General features: G+C 37.8%; 2 long non-coding RNA genes across 2 annotated transcripts; one reads left to right on the top strand and one right to left on the bottom strand.

The window, feature by feature from the left end:
• Positions 1-244: 244 nt before the first annotated feature.
• On the bottom strand, positions 245-17157 carry LOC144365244 (uncharacterized). Its single transcript, XR_013423568.1, has 3 exons — positions 16479-17157; positions 1612-1716; positions 245-339 (listed from the first exon to the last, which is right to left on the bottom strand). It is a non-coding gene; the product is annotated as an uncharacterized LOC144365244 (long non-coding RNA).
• On the top strand, positions 11017-20719 carry LOC144365242 (uncharacterized). Its single transcript, XR_013423567.1, has 4 exons — positions 11017-11153; positions 12431-12527; positions 16496-16628; positions 18467-20719. It is a non-coding gene; the product is annotated as an uncharacterized LOC144365242 (long non-coding RNA).
• The last annotated feature ends 852 nt before the right edge of the window (positions 20720-21571 follow it).

Genomic DNA, 21571 nt, shown 5'->3' with positions numbered 1-21571 from the left:
AAATATCAACATATTATAATATTAACATAAAATAAGAGGGAAAATGATTTGCTGCTAAGTAGCTGTCTCATCTATAAAATGAATGTTGATGTAGAATTTATTCTTTAATAAACTACTATTGGAAGAAAGAACAATAATACCAAAAGCTCATTCTCAAAATAAAAGGGAAAAGAAAATCATCAGGTATTTATTAAATCTACCCCAAGTAAACTTACAAGCAAAGAAAGAAAAGGAGATTGGTATATATTTAATGTCAATTTGACAAAATTATTAAAAATTGCTAACAAGATATTAACGTGGAAGTTTGAACTTTCAGATTTGTGTAGGGTAAAATGAGACCTGTTGGGAGAAAAGAATAATTAGAAGTCTAAGCTGTGCAGTTTGAGGAAAAACTGCAAAATTCATATAAAGCAATCAGACAAAGGATATCACTCTGCTCTTTTAATATCATGTTCTCTAAAAACGAAAGTTATCGCTCTTGGAACTCTGATGAGAAAGGTTCCAGAAGGCAGGTCAGGAAGGCTTTTATTTAATATTGTCACTTCCTGAGCTGATGGGACAGGGAACTTTTAGTTTCAAACTCAGTCTAGGCTATAACACATGGAAAAAAGATTCTTGTGTTTTCTAGAAAGAAGCAAACGTTACCCGTAAAAAAAGTAAAACCTACATATCTCTGTTTCTATTTTGAAATTCATGTGTGCAAAATATCATAATATAATAAATGTCCTATGTTCTTTGTATAAAGAAAGGTTATGACTTTCAAATGCATTTTCAAATAACCAGGTAGCGAAACAAATATTCACTTGGCCAAAATTGTAGTAAGAAGTGAATTCTCTGAGCTCAGTGGGGGACTATTTGAGGCTTCCACACTTAGAGATTCCATTTCATTAATTTCAACTAAAATCTGTGGAGTGTGTGATAGGCACTGTGTTAGGTGCCAGGTATACTATGGAGGATAAAACAGGTACCCCTTGTCCTCACCAAGCTTAGAGTCTTGGGGTGGGGAGCGCATAGCTAAAATTTTTTGATATCATTAATGCCTTAAAGACAATCAGTAACCTGCTATGAAAAAACAGAAATGGAGGGGGAAATCTCCATTTGGGTGAGGCAACCAGAAGAATGTAGACTTTGTGCTTTATCCTTGGGATGTAAAGCAAAGACTTTTCACTCATAGCACCCTGAATATAAAAATAGTGAAATTCATCAGTCATTTGAGTATTGCTTGCCCCCTTAGATCTAAATAAAGTTCCTGAAACCTCCCTCATTCCATGCTCTGTGGAAGTCAAAGCCCATTCCCACACTTCTGCAAATTTCCTAGGAGCTTATGGTCTCATTGTCACCCCTGATCCTGTTTTTGCAAATGGGTTTAGATTATGGAACATGTTGCGTTCTTGTAAATATTCTTTCTGTTCCTTGTTAACCCAGTTGTAAACCTCAAGCCTTCTTTTGACTGCCACAGAGCCATTATAGGACATTTATATGCCCAATAAACTTTTTGGAGGATTCGAAAGGGGATGGAGTAAAGAAGATGCATCAGTTAGGATGCGACCGCTATAACAAACTCTCTTGAAATAACCTAGAAAGAACAATGAAGGATTATTGTTTACTTACATCATAGTCAACGGGAAGTAGAAGAGGCTCGAAGAGCCTAGTTCTTCAAAGAACTCCTCGCAGTGGCTCCAGCATCTTCTAGGATATGGAATCCTCCACTTGATTCTATAGGAAAAAGAACAGAGTAGAGGATAATGTGGAAGCTATATTGGTCAGGTCTGGAGGTAGCGCATATCACTTCTGCCTATACCCCATTGGCTAAAATTAGTCATATGACTATATCTAACTTCAAGGGAAGCTGGGAAATGTAGACTAGTTTTGAGCCCAGAAAGGAAAGAAAATGGGTTTTGTAATTTATCATTGTTACAGAATTTATTTTGTAGCAACACAGCCTCAAATTTAACATTATATCTCCTAGTATTGAGGAATTCCTCGGTTACTTTGCTACTAGGAATTTTTAATGTAATTCACAGATTCGTGCCAACTGCTCTTCTTTCCTCCACTTTATATCTTCCTTCTTTTTATCTCTTCTTATATGCTGACATTTCTGTTAGTATTTTCTAACAGAAGGCTTCGAATTCTTTCTCACTGCCATGTCTCCCTCAGGCTCCTAAGGGTCTCACTGTCCATCTAAATGTTTTACCAAAGAACAAGACAGCTCCTCACTAGAAAATTCTTCACACAGCATCAAACCCGAGGCCCTCTGAGGCCTAGATGCCACATGTATCTGTGCTTCTCAAACTGACATAAATATATTTTTGGAATTCTAAGGCCTCATGCTTGGAAATACATGAAGCCCCAAGATAAAAATAATCCGTTCTTAGTGCCAATTTTTTTCCCCCAGAGGCCATGTCTGTGTTCTTCCCTTCTTTAGTGGGAATTGTCCTTTTGTCCTCCATCACTTGGACGTGCAGTGTAAGTCTTCAAAATATGATTGGTGTGTGTGTGTGTGTGTGTGTGTGTGTGTGTGTGTGTGTGTGTGTGTTGCAGCAGCTTTTTCCTTTTTTAGGGAGAAACTGAAATATGGGCCCCTCAACCTTCCCCTTGTGGGAAGAAGAAACCAGAGGCAAAGGGGATAAATGTACTAGGATTCTCCATCCCTTGAATCATCTTGTCCTTTCTGTTTATAGGAGCTGACAAGTGCCCTTCTCCCTCTAAGCTAGTTCAAAATATGGTCTATCACTTACAACCCAAAGAATTCTGGTTCACACAATAAACATAGCAACATTTCTGAAAGAGCCATTAAATACTACTATTATTAAGTTTGCACAAGTACCCCAATGTCATTTTTGTTTTTAAACCATAGATACATATAATTAAGTAGAATATCTGGCTATGGTCTAGTCCTTGAGGCTGTACCTATTCCTTTCCACCTGGAGGTGTTTTGGTGGGAAAGTTGGAGGTCTGTTATCATTGTTCTAAGCTTTAGATAGGTCCAATTATTTTTTCCCCTGTACATTCCTCTGTGGAGAGGAACTTTGCGTGAGAACCTGGGAGTGCTTTCCATGCACTCGCTCATTGGATGTGTTTTGGGGTCTGGAGCAACAGAAGCAGGGACATGCAATAGAGCAGCAATATCTCAAGTCTGCTGAGCCATCTGGCATTGGGAGAGTTTGCCCAGCTTGCTTCCTGGAGGTTTTGATAAAATTTATAAATAATTTGTAACACAAGGGCCTCCAGAGAGGCTTATAGGAAAACTTGGTGCTATCTCAATCTGTTGGGAACAAACTGTAAACCCTTAGCTACCTCCCCCACTACAAAAAGTGCCAGTTTTGAATGGAAAGGAAACACTCGTAGCTCCATTTCCTCTCAGGCACAAGCAGCTCTAAAAAAAGAAGCAATGTGAACAGAAAGTCTTAGAGAAGGAGTTTTTGCTATCTTTTGCAAAGTGATGAGGAAGCAAAGCTATAGTTATCAACAGAAATCACTGGAGACTAGGGCCAGCAAAGAGAATTGAAAATTAGAAAATATGGATTAACAGGATAGAAACCTCAGTAGGACCTACTTCCTTGCATGGGGGACATGTTTGTTTGCTCATTTTCTGAGTTCCACAGTTGGAATTATCTTTATCTTAAGTTGTGCCTATTTCTTGTTTATTTTCTTCTTATACCTGGGAATTTCAATTTGAGTTTTAGCCATGTTATTTTGAAATTTAGTTTTCAGGGTATGATCAGCCATAGCAGGATATGGCTTTTTTTTTTTTTTAAGTGAGGTTGATTTATGCAGGGTTAGACTTAGAATTGTTGAGACTAATTACATAAACATGTACACACTATTTTCATACGTTTTCCATAGTTGTAAATTTTCACAAATAAAGGGGTCCTGGATTCTACAAAAACGTGTATTGTCAAATATGCTTTTGACTCATTTTGGTCTCTGGCCAAGTAAACCTCTTATTTTCTTTCCTATAGAAAAGATACCTAGCTGGGTGTGGTGGTGCACACCTGTAATCCCAGCGACTCTGGAGGCTGGGGCACAAGGATTTCAACTTCAAGGTCAACCTGGTAACTTAATGAGACCTTGTCTCAAATAAAAAAATAAAGGACAGGGGGTGTAGCTCAGTGGTAAAGCACCCTCAGTTTAATTCCCAATACTCTTTTCTCCAACACACATGCATAAAAGGCATCTAATTTTATGAAAATAACAAAACTGACCTATACTGGAATTGGTTAGGATCATCAGATTTATCATATCCAAACCACTCAATTTAGGGCTAGGGTTGTGGCTCAGTGGTAGAACACTTGCCTAGTATGTGTGAGGCACTGGGTTTAATTCTCAGCACTACATATAAATCAATAAAATAATGATCCATCAACAACTAAAAAATTTTTTTTTAAATGCTGAGTTTAGGTTTCTGATGTGGAGTTAATCTGAAAAATCAGTTGTTAAACTTGATATTTTATCTTTTGTCTTCATCTATCCCCATCAAAAAATGACTTCCATATTAATATGATTAAAATTAATCTGATGAGGAGACAGTATAACTCATTTTTAGAAAAAGTTCTAAATTTACCATGTTTGGTGGTGGTTTCCGTTTGACAAACACTAAAACAAAACCACAGTGCAGCCCAAGCCACACCAAGCTACAGCTTGGCAGCCTGCTTTTGTACTTCTAGACTGTGAAAAACATCCAAATGCTATGAGGACAACCAGAGAAATAGTAATGGCAAATCGATGGCTTCCAAGTGTCCAAAGTGTAACTTGCCTGGGTTATGGAATAACTAGTTTGTCCAGCATTATTTATGCACGTGTTCCCCAGAAAGGTTGCCCATCCAGAAACACATGGAATTTACCTTCACATTTAAAAATCTAGCAAAATTCACTCTTTTTGATATCAGGTTCTTTGAGTTTTGACAAATCCTTGCTACCACACTATAGCCAAGATGTAGAACAGTTGCTTCATTGCTCTCAAACTTCCCTCGTGCTATCATTTTGTACTCAAAACCTAGGTGCTACCCTTAAATTCTGGAAACCACCTGTTTATTCTCCATTGCTATAGTTTTATATTTTCCGGAATGCTATGTAATGGAATATGGTATGGAAAATAGATTTCTATGTCTTTGTATAATACACTGGAGATTTCACTTTTGTTGCATGTTGGTTCCTTTTAATTGCTAAGTACTATTCCATTATATAGATGTTATCAGATTGCTTATATATTATCTAATTGAGAGAAGTTTGGGTTACCCAAGGTTTGGGTAATTATGAATAAAGTTACTATAGCCATTCATGTTTAATTCCTTGTACGGGCATATTTTCATTCCATTTGGGTAAATATCTAAGAATGAGATACCCGGAAGTTTTGAAAAACATCTCCATGCTCTCAGAATTACAATCTCTTGGGTCTGGGCCTTGGAATATGCACTTTTAAAATGCTCCCCAGCTGCAATTTCTTAATGGATAAGGATTGTCTTTTGAGTGATAAAATGTTTTGGAAATACAAGTAATGGTTGCACGGCATTATAAATGTATGAAATACCACTGAATTATATTCTGTAAAATGGTTGATGGTTACTTTATGTCATATTCATTTTATCTCAGTTTTTAAAAACATGCTCCCAGGTGATTCTAATATTTGAAAGCTCTGACTGTGGAGGCTATATCTTGCTGGGTTTCATGTAAAAAGATGTCTACACTGGTCTCAGTCTCTTGAGTTATGGTCCAATCTTGCAAATCTGTAGCAAATTGAATTTTCCTTAGAAAACTGAAGGAATCTTAAAAGTTTTGGGAGGTTAACAGGTAAGTCTGTAGCTTATGTCTGGTTGCTCCTGGTTTGGATGGGCCCAGAATTCTGAGGTCATCATCTCTGCTCAGGTCTAACCAGAGCCCTGAAGGATCACCATAGGCCTGGATCCAATTTCTTCTGGACTGGAGCAGTGTGATTATACATGTAAACACCTACACACTATCTTCATAAGTTGTTCATAGTTGTAACTTTTCACAAACATCTGTGGTCCAGGATTCTCCAAAATATCTATTGTCAAATATGCTATTGCCAATATTAATTCTGCCTTTCCAGGAGCATGGGAGATCTTTCCATCTTCTGAGTTTTTCTTCAATTTCTTTCTTTAGTGTTTTATAGTCTTTCACCTCTTTTGTTAGATTGATTCCCAGGTTTTTTTTTTTTTTTTGAGGCTATTGTGAATGGAGTAGTTTTCCTAATTTCTCTTTCAGTGGATTCATGGCTAATGCATAGGAATATGGTTGATTTATGGGTGTTGATTTTATATCCTGCTACTTTGCTGAATTCATCTACTAGTTCTAGAAGTTTTCTGGTGGAATTTTTTGGATCTTCTTGATATAGAATCATGTCATCAGCAAGTTTGATAATTTGAGTTCTTCTTTACCTATTTGTATCCCTTTAATTTCTTTCTTTTGTCTAGTTGCTTTGGCTAGAGTTTCAAGGATGATGTTGAATAGAAGTGATGAAAGAGGACATCCTTGTCTTCTTCCAGTTTTTAGTGGGAATGCTTTCAATTTTTCTCCATTTAGAATGATGCTGGCCTTGGATTTAGCATAGATAGCTTTTATAATGTTGAGGTATGTTCCTACTATCCCTAATTTTTCTAGTGTTTGGAACATGCAGGTGTGCTGTATTTTGTCAAATGCTTTTTCTAAACCTATTGAGATGATCATATGATTCTTGTTTTTAAGTAAGTCTATTATATGATGAATTACATTTATTGATTTCCATATATTGAGCCAACCCTGCATCCCTGGGATGAATCCAACTTGATCATGGTGCACTCTTTTTTTTTTTTTTAAAAATATGGTTTTGTATGCAATTTGCCAGAATTTTATTGAGAATTTTTGCATCAATATGGCCATACTTCCAAAAGCATTATACAGATTTAATGCAATTCCTATTAGAATCCCAATGATATTCTTCATAGAAATAGAAAAAAGCAATCATGAAATTTATTTGGAAAAATAAGAGACTCAGAATAGCTAAATCAATCCCTAGCAAGAAAAGTGAAGAAAGAGGCATCACAATACTAGATCTTAAACTTAATACTACAGAGCTATAGTAACAAAAATGGCATGGTATTGGCACCAAAATAGACTTGTAGACCAATGGTACAGAATAAAGGACACAGAGACAAACCCAAATAAATATGGTTATCTCATACTAGATAAGGGTATCAAAAACATTCACTGGAGAAAAGATAGCCTATGCAACAAACAGTGCTGGAAAAACTGGAAATCCATATGATAGAAAAATGAAATTAAACCTCTATCTCTCATCCTGCACAAAAATTAACTCAAAGTGGAGCAAAGACTTAGGCACCAGAACAGAGACCCTTCCGCCTAATAGAAGAAAACATAGGCCCAAATCCGCACAACATCGTCCTAGCATCTGACTTCCTTAACGAGACTTCTAAAGTGCAAGAACTAAAATCAAGAATCAATAAATAGGATGGATTCAAATTAAAAAGCTTATTCTCAGTAAACAATAACATGAGGAGAGAGCCTACAGATTAGGAGAAAATCTTTACCACACACATCTCCGATAAAGCATTAATCTCTAGGATATATAAAGAACTCGAAAAATTTAACACCAAAAAAGAACAAAATACCCCAAATAACCCAATCAATAAATGGGCTAAGGAACTGAACAGACACTTCACTGAAGAATACAATTAATCAATAAATATATGAAAAAGTGTTCAACATCTCTAGCAATTAGAGAAATGCAAATCAAAAGTATTCAAAGATTTCATGATATATCAAAGTTCATATATCATTCTACTGTCATGTATAACTACTTAAAATAAATAAAAGAATTTTAAAAATATGCTATTGATTCACTTTGGATCATGGCCAAGTAAGCCTCTTGTTTTTGTTTCTATAAACTAGGCATCTAATTTTATGAAAATAACCAATATGACCTACACTAGTTATGATTGTCAGACTTACCACAAAATTGTGTTTTTGGTTAATCTTAAAAATCAGTTGTTAAGTGTGATGTTTTACATCTATCCCCATCAAGGAAATGACTTCTATATTAATCTGATTAAGATTAATCTGATGAAAAGATGAAGTATAATTCATTTCTAAAGAAAGTTCTAAAGTCACCATAAGATCATCTAGTACAGACTAACCACAGAGTCTGTAGAGACAATCTTCAGAATCCTTTTGGATGTCCAGGATCGATATCAGTTCATATCTGTGTTAGTCAGCTTTTTGTTTCTGTGGCCAAAATACCTGACTAGAACAACTTAGCGAAGGAAAAGTTTATTTGGGGCTCATGGTTTTAGAAATCTCAGTCTGTATGCGGTCCACGCCATTGCTCCTGGCCCAAGATGAAACTGTACAGCATGGCAGAAGGGTCCAGCGGAAGACAGCTGCTCAGCTCCTGACAGAATCAGGAAGCAAGGGGAGAGGGTGAGGGACCATTGGGAAGATGAACTCTTCTAAGGCATGCCCAAAGTGACCTACCTCCTCCAGCCATGCCCCATCTGTCTACACTTATCAGTCAGTACATGCAAAGTAGGATGGACTGATTAGATTACAGCTCTCATAATTCAATCATTTTATCTCCAAACATTCCTGCATCAACATAGTTTCTAGAGGACATCTCATAATCTCATATCCAAACCTTAAGTAAACCATGTTACCATATTTTTACAATTTATCAATGTAAATCAACTTTTTTTTTTTAAATGGGTCTCACTATGTTGCCTAGGCTGGTCTTGAACTCACACACTCAAGTGATCCTTATGTATTAAGCCTCCCAATAGCTGGGACTACAGGTGTGTACCACCATGCCTAAGATGAAACTACTTATTGCAGCATTCAAATAGATTAAACTTCATTAACTGGCTCAAGATATACTGGGAAGACCTTATATTTATAACCTTAACTATGTCAGAGCATGGACAGGTCTTCAGAGATGAGTAAAACTAGTCAGATGTCCTTCTGAGGTGGACCAGTAAGGTAAAAAGAGCGTAGGACAGTAACATGTGAGATCTTAGTTCTGAACTATTTCCTTTCCCTTTAAAGACTAAAGCAGAGAAATAGTGTATTCCCTGGGTCTATGGACATCCATTTGTCATTCTAATCTTTCTTCATGTTTTGCCACCCTTGATGGTTTATATTCTTATAGCTTCTGATTTTGTCTTTTCTGAATCACTTCAAACTTGCCCAATCTGAGAGTCGTCATACATGAATATGTTCTTTTTCTGGAATCTATGTGCTCTTTGCGACTTTGAGGATGAGAGAATGAGCTAAAGGGAGAAGGGGGCTGGAAGTTGAAGCTCAGAGTTGAGCTCTGTCTCTCTGCATTTTCTTACACCACCACAGCAGTGGGGGGTGGGGAGCCCTTTTGAAAAGCAGGCAACATCTCAAGTTCTGCACATCTCAACAGAACTGAGTCTTAGAATCTGAAGAAGACATTGTTTGGACTTCTTATTACTAGTTTCAGAGGATACTGGTCTTGCATACCAATAGAATCTCTTTCTTTTTCTTCGATCCCTAGAACAGAGTCTCTTCAGATAGATTAGTCTACACATTGCAAAAGGATTGCACTTTACAGCAGAGATGGAGGGTGGCCTTGGAGGAAGGCTATTGTTTATGATATCTGATGTGGGGAAGGAAAAGTGAATGTCCACTGTCTACTTAGATTGCATCAGAACACGAGCAAGAGGAAATACTGCAGTCTGCTACACACAGCTCATCTTCCCAACTTTCCTTGCTTTCCCTGACTCAGGGTTAGCGCATATACAAGAACTTGGCCATGGGGCCAAAGGACAACCAGACAAACTTGCAGCAAAGATAATTTTCTACCTCTGTTTCCTTTTCTGGACCTCTTTCTTTAGAATCTGGTGCCTTTAGAGACCCCCAGAGTGAAGGGCTCTGGTTGTCTACACTAGTAGAACTTCATGTACTCCACCATTTCTGAACATTTCCCTTTTCTCTTTTCTAAACCCTACTTCTCCTGTCTCCTGTCTTTCACAGGTAGTGGAAAACTGGACCTTGGCTGTGGGGAATGGCGGGGTCTTAACATGCTGCCCTTTCACTGCTTCCAGATAACGTTTTATTTTCTCAGGGAAGGGTGTAAGGAAAAATGGTAGAGTGGTTGGAAGAGATGTTTTTTGAAAAAGGAACCATTTCAATACATATTATATGAGGAATTTACTAGAATGTATGGGGATATATATATATATTTTTTTTTTTTTCAAAATTCTAGGTGTAATGCAGAAGTATAGAGTTAACATTCACATTTGTCCATCTGTTCATCCATTCCAAGAATAATTATGGAACTCTCCTGTGTGCACTTGCACTGTACTATCTGATATATGTACTATGTGCTGGGAAGGAGAAGGAAAGAAATAAAGTTAAAGTTAAAAAGATAAATGACCAAGTCAAGGAAGTTTTTGTCTGGGATTTATCACCAGGAGAGAATTTGACAAGCAGCTGGTACGCCCATTGATGATCCTTAAGGAAAACAATACAACTGCTTCACAACCCAGAAGGGCCACCAAGAAACACACAATGACATCTTGGTAAATCAGACTTCAGGGCTGTTTGCATAGCCTTTGGTTTTAGTAGTGGCTAGCAGGCTGTGTTTTTCATTAGTAACATCTCTCTTTGTGGGAATAGTGGTGTAATTGTGGACAGAAGTTCATGCCGAGTCCTATTTATAGCTTCTGTTGACTCATTAATGCTACCTTAGCAAAGGCTAGCTCCAGAGCCAGCCTTCTTTTACTCTATTAGTCAAAAACACTCTCACTGGAATATTCTGATGAAATCAAAAGCAAACTGCAAAGCCCTCCTAGCAATTTGCTGTCAACCTTTTAAGGGGTGTAACATTAACACCCTCACACTCAGTATCCCAAAGTACAACTGCTAAAGGTACCTGTGGCTCCCAGTGCCTACCAACAGGTAGTGATGGGTTAATGGAAAAAAAAAAAAAGAATTTATCGTTTGTCTTCTGCAGAGTTAAACTACCAGTTGATTTGGAAAATATGTTAACCAACCTTCAGAAGTATTTCCGTTCCCGGAAGTCTCTCACCCTCTGTGACTATGCCCTTTGTGACATTTCCACACATGTAACCTTCACACTCACCACTTTGATTCCTACAAAGAAGTCATGGTCAGGGGTAAGTAAGACTGTGCTGGGTAGAGACGGTAAGCTAAGACTTTGAAGCTGCTGTACTTTTATCAATTCGGTCTGAAAAACAATCTCTGTGGTTAAGCATGTTAAATCCCCCTGTGCTTTCATGGCAGCTTGGCTAAAAGTTATTACCATGAAGGCTGGAGGGTGAGGGGGAGATAACAGACCAGAGAACTCTCACTGAAACGAGATCAAAGGAGTTAACTCATCCTCTATGCATCTTAGCAGAACCTCATAATCAGATACTTCTCTTCGCTTCGTTAAACATGTAGCATATAACAAAGCTACCAATGCCACGTGCTAGCAAGGACTATAACGCTAGAACTTTTGTATATTACTGATGGAAATGCAAAATGGGGCTTTTGGTAACAATTTGGCAGTTTCTTATAAAGTTAAACATATATGTAATAATCTCACTCCTACCTATTTACCCAAGAGAAGTGAAAACACACAGCTCTGGGCCAGGAGTGGTGTGTGGGGTAGACACAGAGCATTCTGGAAGAGGGTGCACTTGCACTCTTGCGTGGAGGATTAAGAGGAGACAACAAGACAAGGCTGGAGATGTGGCTAGTGTGGGGCTTCGTGGGTTGTGGTGGGAATTTTGGCTTTTATTCTGAGAATGATGAGAGACTATTAAAATATTTTAAGTAAAAGGGTAGCATAAACATGGTGCCTTTTAAGCAGATCAGTCTGTTCACAGTATGGGGAATGGACTGGAAGGAGGCAATTATGGGACTGTGGGATGGTTGTTGAATTGTCTGGGGGAATTCATGACGGAGCTTGGGTTGGGGTTATAACCTTGGAGATGTTCTCTTTGAATTTCTCTGAGAAGATTTGCACTGGCACCTTTTATATAATAACATTTATAAGAGACACAAATAATTACTTCTTTTAAAATATGTTTATCATAAAATGCTCGATATTTTAAAAAGAATTTATGTAGCATTAAAGTAAATTATAAAACATAGTAGGAGATACATGAAGTCATCTCTTTGTTCTAGAACTAGAACATTATTATCATGAAATCCTCTGTCTGTTTGCTGTTACTATATAATGGAATACCACAGACTGAGTAGTTTGTGATGAATATATATATATATATATATATATATATATATATTTTTACCTCATGGTTCTGGAGGCTGGAAAATCCAAAAGCATGGTGCTGGCATTTGGTGAGGGTCTTCTTGCTGCATTATAACATGGCAGAGGCCAAACAGAGTAAGTGTGCTAGCTCTTGTCTCTTTTCCTCTTCTTATAAAGCCACTAATGCTTTCAGAGGACTCCACCCTCATGACTTCATCTAAACCTAATACCTCCCAAAGGCCCTGCTGCCAAACACCATTAACACGTGAATTTGGTGAGTAAGTATCCAACATACCAACTGTGGAGGATGTGATCTAACGTAGCACCTTCTGTAAGCAAGCCTCTGTACTCAATTTTAAAAGGGAATTGAAAACTCTTCTTGAATTGCAGTGATATCAGGACTTGCTATCCATTAGAGCCCATAAGCTCTGGAAGTGGCTGCCTCTGGAAGCTGTGGGAGGCCAAGCTGCAGAATGTCTGTGTAAGGACGTGGAAGAAGGATTCCCAGGAGAGGAGGGAGGGTGGATGACTTTAAAGGGCCCATTTTGAAATGCTATGTGGCAGTGCAATACAGAGCATGAAAACATGTTAAGAGCAAAGTTCTCAAGGGGCATTTAAAAACATGGGATGTTGGTTTCTTAAAATCAAATGTGGAACAGCTCCTTTTTGATAAGTCCCTTGATCTTTGGAACAAGTAAGATGAAACCATATGCATACATATATATGCCAAACTATTTTAAAATTTTAAGCCCCAGGTAATGGGTTAGAAGCTGATGAGACATTGTATAGAGCTTTTGAATATAAGAAAACAGTTTCAATAACTCCATTTTCTATTCCGCAGCAGGCGTTGGCAGACTAAGTCTTTGTGAGCCAAGTGGTACTTGTTTTTTCATATGATCATGAGCAAATAATAGTTCTTGTATTTTGTTTGATTAAAATTTGAGATAATTATAGATGTACACACGGTGATAAGAAATGGAAAAATAGATAAAGGAGGCTTCATCAAAATTATCTCAGTCAATTTTAGTCTCTGTGAATTTCACTCTTCTAGGTACCTCATATGAGTGAATTGTACAATATTTTTCCTTTCGTTTCATTTTTTTTTCACTTAGCATAATGTATTTAAGGTTCATTCAGGCTGTAATATGTATCAGGCTTTCATTCCTTTTTAAAGACCAAATAATATTCCATTGCATGCACTTACCATATTTTGTTTATCCATTGATGAGCATTGAGTTGTTTCTACCTTTTGGCTATTATGAATATGCTGTCCTGAACAAACATAAAAATATGCTCTTTTTCAACCATATAAAAATATGCAGTTCATCAAACATATGAAAAATATTTGTATATCAGTAGGCTGGGAAATGTGGCTCAGTGTTAGAGAGCTTGCCCAGCATGCATGATCCAAAGAAGAAGAAATAGCAAGAAGAAGAAGACAATATTTATGTATCAAAAGAATAAAAAGACAATTCACAGAATGGGAGAAAATTTTTGTAAAGAAATAAATTTCTGGACATCTGATAAGATTGATGTCCAGAAATATAAAGAATTCTTATAAATAAATAGAAACAAAATTATTTAAATAAGCATAAATGATTTGAATAGACATTTCTCTAAAGAAATATTGATGATCAATAAGCACATGAAGAAAAATTCAACATAAATAATCATCCAAATCAAAACCACAATAAAATGCCACTTCTCATTCATTAGAATGACTATACCAAAAAGACAAAAAAATAAAGTATTAGCAAGGATGTAGAGAAACTGGAACCCATGTGCACTGCTGGTGGGAATGTAAAATGGTGCAGCCATTCTGGAAAACAGTAGTGTATTTCCTAAAAAAATGAAGCATATAATTACCATATTATTCATCAATAATTACCATAGTATTCAGAAATTCTGCTTATTGGTATATAGCTAAAAGAACTGAAAACAGGGACTTAGTGATATTTGTATACCAATGTTCAGAACAGCATATTCATAGCAGTCAAATGGTGGAAACAACTCAAAGCTCAGCCCTAGAAGAATAACTAAACAAAATACGGTCTGTGCATAGAATGGAACATCATTCAGCTTTTTTAAAAAATATTTTTTAGTTGTAGATGAACACAATATCTTTATTTATTTATTTTTATGTGGTGCTGAGGATGGAACCCAATGGCTCACGTGTGAGAGGCAAGCGCTTTACTACTGAGCCACAACTCCAACCCCATCATTCATCTTTTTAAAGAGAATAAAATCCTTCATCTCACACCAGTCAGAATGGCAATCATCAAGAATACAGACAACAATAAGTGTTATCGAGGATGTGGGGGAAAAGGCACATTCATACATTGCTGGTAGGACTGCAAACTGGTGCAACCAATCTGGAAAGCAGTATGGAGATTCCTTAGAAAACTTGGAATGGAACCGCCATTTGACCCAGCTATCCCACTCCTCAGTCTATACTGAAAGGACTTAAAATCAGCTTACTATAGTAATGTTTATATAAACACATCAATGTTTATAGCGGCTCAATTCACATTAGCTAAATTGTGGAACCAACCTAGGTGCCCTTCAATAGATGAATGGATAAAGAAACTGTGGTTATTTTTATCCAATGGGATATTACTCAGCATTAAAAGAGAATAAAATTATGGCATTTGCAGGTAAATGGATGGTGTTGGAGAATATCATGCTAAGCAAAGTAAACCAATCCCCAATAACTAAAGCCGAATGCTCTCTCTGATAAGTGGATGTTGAACCGTAGTGGGGGAGGGGGTGGCATGGAGAAAATGGAAGAACTTTGATTGGGCAAAGGGGAGGGTGGAGTGGGGAGGGGGCATAAGGGCAGGAAAGATGGTGGAATGAGATGGACATCATTACCCTAGGTACATGTATGACTGCACAAATGATGTGATGCTACATCATGTACAACCAGAAAAATGAAAAGTTCTGCAGCAATTGTGTACAATGAATCAAAATGCATTCTGTCATATATACCTAATTAAGATAAATAAATAAGTAAATTTTAAAAATTTAAACAAAGGAATAAAATCCTGATACATTTTATAGTCTGGATGAACTTTCATGCTAAGTGAAAAAAAAATAGAAACAAAAGGACAAATATTGTATGATTCTACTTACATGAGGCACCAAGAGAGTCAATTTCACAGAGACTAAAAAGGGTTTAGGAGTGATGAGGAGTTATTTTTTAGTAGGTACAGAATTTCATTTTGAAAGAATTAAAAAGCTCTAGAGATGGATGTAAAAGTAAATGTAACTTAATGTCACTGAATTATAAACTTAAAAATGGTTAAAATCACAAATTCTATGTTATACTTTACCACTATTTAAAAAAAGAATATAGAGAGACCCCATGTGTTTTTTACTATTTTCTCCAATGGTAGGTAACATCTTACAAAACTATTCAACACAATATACTAACATCAAATCTTATCCTGATTTACTCTGATTTTATGTGTATTCATTTGTGTGGTTTTTACATTTGTGAATGGTTGAAAGCAATAAAAGGAATATTTTGGTGATATCTGAAAATAATAGAAAGTTCAAATTCCAGTATTCATAAATGAAGTTTGGAGAATGGCCACACTCATTCATTGATATATTATTGATGGCTACTTTTGTGTTGCAGTGAGAGAATAAAGTAGTTGTGATAGAGACTGTATGGCCTGCAAAGCATGAAATATTTATCATCTAGCCCTTTATAAAAAGTTTGTCGACTTTTGTTCCAGAGTAAATTCAGCTGCCAAGAAAAGAATCATAAGTATAAAAAAAACCTTAGGGGAAATGACTGGATAAAGTTTAACCTTAGGCAAATGAATCATAGTGAAAATGGCAAATTGTGGAGAGTGATATTTATATAACTCAAGTCAAAGCTAATTGGCCTTTTTGGGAACCTTAACTGTTTCTAAGGTATACATTCTTAGCTCGTTCTACCAGGATGAGTGTGGAGTATTTTTTGTTTGTTTGTTTGTTTCTCTTGCTTTTGGTCATTGTACCAGCAGATATGCTTTTGGTGTATGTAACAGAAAATGCAAATGAATAGTTTCAATGTAGAAATTTATATTAACTCTCATTATCATGTTAGAAGAAAGGAAGCTCTTGCATTGATTAATCAATGGCTCAATGATATAAGGCAGGACCCACATATTTTCTACTCTTCTGTTTTGCCATTTCTGCCTGCTCTGAGGCTCACCCTGTCATGTTCTCAACATACCTGCCCTGGCTCCTCAGGTTCCAAGATGTGAAGAGGTGAAGAGGCCTATGTTTTCCTCAAGTTCCATCAAACATGATGTGATGAAGACTCTTGCAGAAGTCTCCTAGCAGATTCCCTCTCTGGGTTGCTTCACAGGTCTCTTATAGCCTGGTAAGGGCAGGTAGAATACCATGAATGGTCTAGATGAATCAAGATTCATCACCAGATGGGAAAGGGGCTGATGTTTCTGAAATACACAGTCATCTAATACTGAGCAAAACTGAAGCTTTGTTAGCAAATTTTTTCTTTGTGGGAGAAGGAAAGGAAGAAATAAATAGTATCTGCCATGGTCACAATTTGATGTCTGCAATCTCAGTTGTGGAGTTCACCAGTTTCACTAAAGCACAGTGTGTAATACTGAAGCAAATATATCCTTTAATGAGGAAATCCAAATGACCCGATTTCCCTTTCTTCATTCCTCCTCCCTTTTTTCCTCTAAAAACTAACAGTCAACTTGGTCTCTCCTCTACGGGCATAAGAGATGGAGAAAGAAGGCCTCAGATTTTGTGAGACTTTGTTCAATGCTATGGTCTGAATGTATGTGTTCCTTACTCCCAAATTAATATGTGAAAATCCTAACTCCCTTTCTGGGCATGGTGATGCACACTTACGATCCCAGTTACTTAGGAAGAAAAGGCAGGAGAATTGCCAGTTCGAAACCAGTCTGGGAAACATAGAGACGCTGTCTCCAAAAAGACAGAGATCTTTTAGATAAAGATACTGTCTCCAAAAAGAGAGAGAGAAAAAGAAATTCCATCTATGGAGCCTTTTGGGAGGCGACTAGGTCACGAGGTCACAGGGGTGGAGCCTTCATAAATGAGATTCGTTCCTTTATAAAAAGGGCAACCTATGGATGACTGCCTTGTCCTTCCACCATGCGATGACACAGTAAGGAGGCGCCATTTTAATGAAACTGGAAATAGGCCCTCACTAGACACTGAATCTATTGGTAGCTTCATCTTGGGCTTCCCAGCCTCCAAAACTAGGAGTAATAAATGTTTTTTATAAATTATTCAATCTATGGTATTTAGTTACAGCAGCCTGAAAAGAGTATCATTCTAATCATCAATACGGATCCATTTGTGCCAACAATCAACACAGCAATAAATACTAAGTGAACACATATTATGTATGTGTCAGGTTCTGGGGATATAGCAGTTAAACAAAATAGATCCACAATGGATCTTACACTGTAGCAAGCAGATTGAGTGCACTTAATTCTAAAGTGTTCGTTTAGTATCCTCTTCAGTCTGGGTCTTAACATATATTTGAATGTTGATTTTCCTTTCTTAGGTAACATAACTTAGTATTAGTCATCTCAATTTGTGGTGGAAATAAAACACTCAGATCAATCTGATGCATACAGAATCTCACAACCAACCTACCTCTTCTTTACCCACAACCAACCTACCTCTTCTTTTTAGGAATAGGAGAAAAAATCTGAGAAAGGCACCTCTAATTGAAATAGAAAAAAAAGAATCAGCAATATCAGTGAGAGGGTTTCTAGCAGAGTGAAGTTGGGTGGGATTGGGGGTGGTGCCATAAGAGAGAAGTCTGGGGGCTGAACACTTCCATAAACAGGGAGGTTGGGGCAAAAGTACATCCGAACTAGAAATTCCGGAGTAATGATAAAACTCTTCTCACTCTGATTTGAATCTGAAATCATGAGCAATGAGAAGTTTGAGATCTAAGGTTAGATCTATTCTGAAGAAGACTGACCTGGCCAGAGTTAACCCCAAGGACTCCTTTCCCTCCTAGACAGCTGTGCTCCCTGCTTCTGGCCACCCCAGTCCTTACCTGCTTCCTCTAGGAGACCTAGTGTGCCCACAAGATGGCTCAAGCCTCATCTAGGGAGGTTGGGGCTCCCCTCCCCCAGTCAGTTCTCTTTCCTTCCTAAATGATCTGTGATGCCATTTTTTAGATCCAGGATGCCTCCAACTCTCTTCCAGGCACCCGAGGACCTTCTCTGAAACTTCTTTGGTATGCCTCTGCCCCTGAGCAAGTGGAATGGATATCCTGAATAGATCTTGGATCTTCGTAAGTGCTCTTAGAGCATAGGGATCTGCTGAGGGCCATTACCAAGTAGGAATGACGCATCAAAATTTTCTTGCCAAGCATACCCCATGCTGCTTAGAGGACATTCGATGGGACATTGCATGCATGCTTTAATAAGGTGACCTTGCTCAAGGACCAAGGCGGATCCGGGTTTAGAGATCAGGTTTGAGGAAGTAACCGGCTCCTTGAGTTTAAGGTGTTGCCAGTTTAAGATAATGGGTTTTAGGGAAGTTAGAGGTTGAAGATTATTGCTGGGATTAGGGTGTTCCTGTTGCTTGTTCCTGTTGAGTTCTCGTGAGATTAAAATGGGATTTGGAGAGAGCCTTGTGAAGTAGGTGAATTGTGCGGGAGACGGTAGAACGCGATTGCCCCTGGACCTGTGTGGAGGCGGTGTGAGAGCGGGAATAAAGAATTGCTGTTTGAACCTACGAAGGTGTGTGGTGGCTCGTGATTCTGGTGCCAAGCCGAGACATTGGCTTTGGCAGGGGTCTTATTAGGAATGTGTGTGTGGGGGAGGGTGTGTGTGTGTGCAGTAGATTCTGAGCATGGCAAAGATTGTTTAGAAGCAGTCGCTGTTATCAATGTTCCCAAGGTTAGGTGACAGAATCCTGGGACACGGGAGGCCTGGTTGACTCCCTTGGTGAGCCAGCAGCACGTGAGTGTGAAGAGGTGGGAAGGAAGGAAGCTCCTCATAACTCACTTTAATATCTTATTATTTTGGTCTGGTCAGTAAAGATTTTTATTTTAATTTTTTATTTTTGCTACAAATCCATATATCCATGCTAAAACTATAATCAGAATTCTTTTGAAAGAATGGTTTATTCATTCACATCTCTAATCCTCTCTCCAGAAAGAAAATATAAAATACAACAACACTAAGTGAGGAATAATTAGAAACAAAGGAAGAAAGACAACCTAAAATGGAGTCAGGAGTCTATCTACACCATAGTTACTAGGCATAAAGCCTGGTCGTGGTGGTGTACTCCTGTAATCCTAGCTACTCAGGTGGCTGAGGCAGGAGGATTCCAAGCTCCAGGCCGGCCTCAGCAACTTAGCAAGACCCTGTCTTGAAATAAAAACAAAAAGTGCCCGGAATGTAGCTCAGTAGTAAAATGCTCCTGGGTTAAATCCCAAGTATCGCAAGAAAAAATAATTATAAGGCATGACCCATTGGCAGATTTAGCTTTGGGTTTACCAGCAGGCAGCTCAAAATGGGAACAGTGACTACTTATATAGTTCACATAGTCAATAAGATAAAAAGGTCAGTGGCCCCAAAGAAGTACAGCCATTCCTGGAATTAGGGTCAGAAAAATTCTCTGGAAAGAGCTCCAGAAAAAGACAGGGTGAAATGTTGAACAATGTGCTCCATCATATCCTTAGAGGAAGTCTAGCGATAAGTTCTTCCTAACAGCATCCTTCAGAAAAGTAATTCTACTCTTGGAATGGTAAGAGAGGTTTCTTTGAAATTTCAGTATGTATTCATAACTTTGAAGAGCAAGAAACATATTGCCAGTTTGGGACATTTCAATATTTCAGTGAGGAAAAAAAAATAGCAGTCTGTTTTCTAGTAGAAGGACTAAGTCCTGCCTTCAAAGCTCCAGTACCTTGGTTCTTTTCTCCTATCAACACACACACCCAGACATACACCTCTAAATTTTTATTCTATAGCTTAGCTGAATGAAGGAAAGGTTATAATGTAAAATCTATTTTTAAAATGGAACAGGAGGGCTGGGGATGTGGCTCAAGTGGTAGCGCGCTCGCCTGGCATGCGTGCGGCCCGGGTTCGATCCTCAGCACCACATACCAACAAAGATGTTGTGTCCGCCGAGAGCTAAAAAATAAATATTAAAAATTCTCTCTCTCTCTCTCTCTCTCTCTCTCTCTCTCTCTCTCTCACTCTCTCTTTAAAAAAAATGGAACAGGAACAAGAAGCCATCAATTAAGGAAATGAAGAACTGAGACTTGGTAGTGAATTGTAATTAAAAAAATCATTCATTCTTACACAGTGATGGAGCCAGATTTTGCATGAGTCCTGAAGCTTATACAATTTTGGGTGCTGTTTAAGGAAAAGAATGTGAAATTATGAATATAAAAATTGGTATGACTCAGAATTAAAAGAGAATAAAATCATGGCATTTGCAGGTCAATGGATGGAGTTGGAGAATATCATGCTAAGTAAAATAAGCCAGTCCCCCAAAACCAAAGGCCAAACGCTTTCTCTGGTATGTGGATGCTGATCCAAAATGTGGGGCTGTAATATGGGAGGAGTGGAGGCACTTTATTTAGGGCAAAGGGGAGGGAAGGGAAGGGAGGGGCATGGGGTAGGAGAGATGGTGGAATGAGATAGACATCATTACCCTAAGTACATGTATGAAGACATGAATGGTGTGACTCTACTTTGTGAAAAACCAGAGACATGAAAAATGTGCTCTATATGTATACTTATTATGAATTGAAATGCATTCTGCTGTCATATATAACAAATTAGAATAAATAAATAAATTTTAAAAAATTGGTATGGGGCTGGGGCTGTGGCTCAGCAGTAGAGCACTTACCTTGCACGTGTGAGACCCTGGGTTCGATCCTCAGCACCACATAAAAATAAACAAATAAAATAAAGGTATTGTGTCCAACTACAACTAAAAAATAAATATTTTTTAAAAATTGATATGAAAATAAGTATACAGAAAGAAAAAATGAATCATAGTAAGTTCCTAGAATAGGGCTGAAGGTATGGCATAGTTGGTCCAGTGCTTGCCTAGTATGTGCAAGGCCCTGGGTTTGATCCCCAGCACTGATGAAAAAAAAATTACTAAATCCTTGGAGATCCATGTTCTTTTCTTCTGAGATTAGGCAATTTACCAGAAACTCTTACATAGAAACAATTCCTAAATGTGTCCTGCCTTCTATTTCCCACCAGCAGCTAACCCCAGCACTCTCAGGAGCTGGTGGGAGCAAGACTCCAAAGCCTAAGCTTTATAGACATCTTCTCTGTTCTC

This window comes from Ictidomys tridecemlineatus, chromosome 1, assembly GCF_052094955.1.
Source record: "Ictidomys tridecemlineatus isolate mIctTri1 chromosome 1, mIctTri1.hap1, whole genome shotgun sequence".
Classification (NCBI taxonomy): Eukaryota; Metazoa; Chordata; class Mammalia; order Rodentia; family Sciuridae; genus Ictidomys; species Ictidomys tridecemlineatus.
This window is presented reverse-complemented; position numbering and strand designations above follow the sequence as displayed.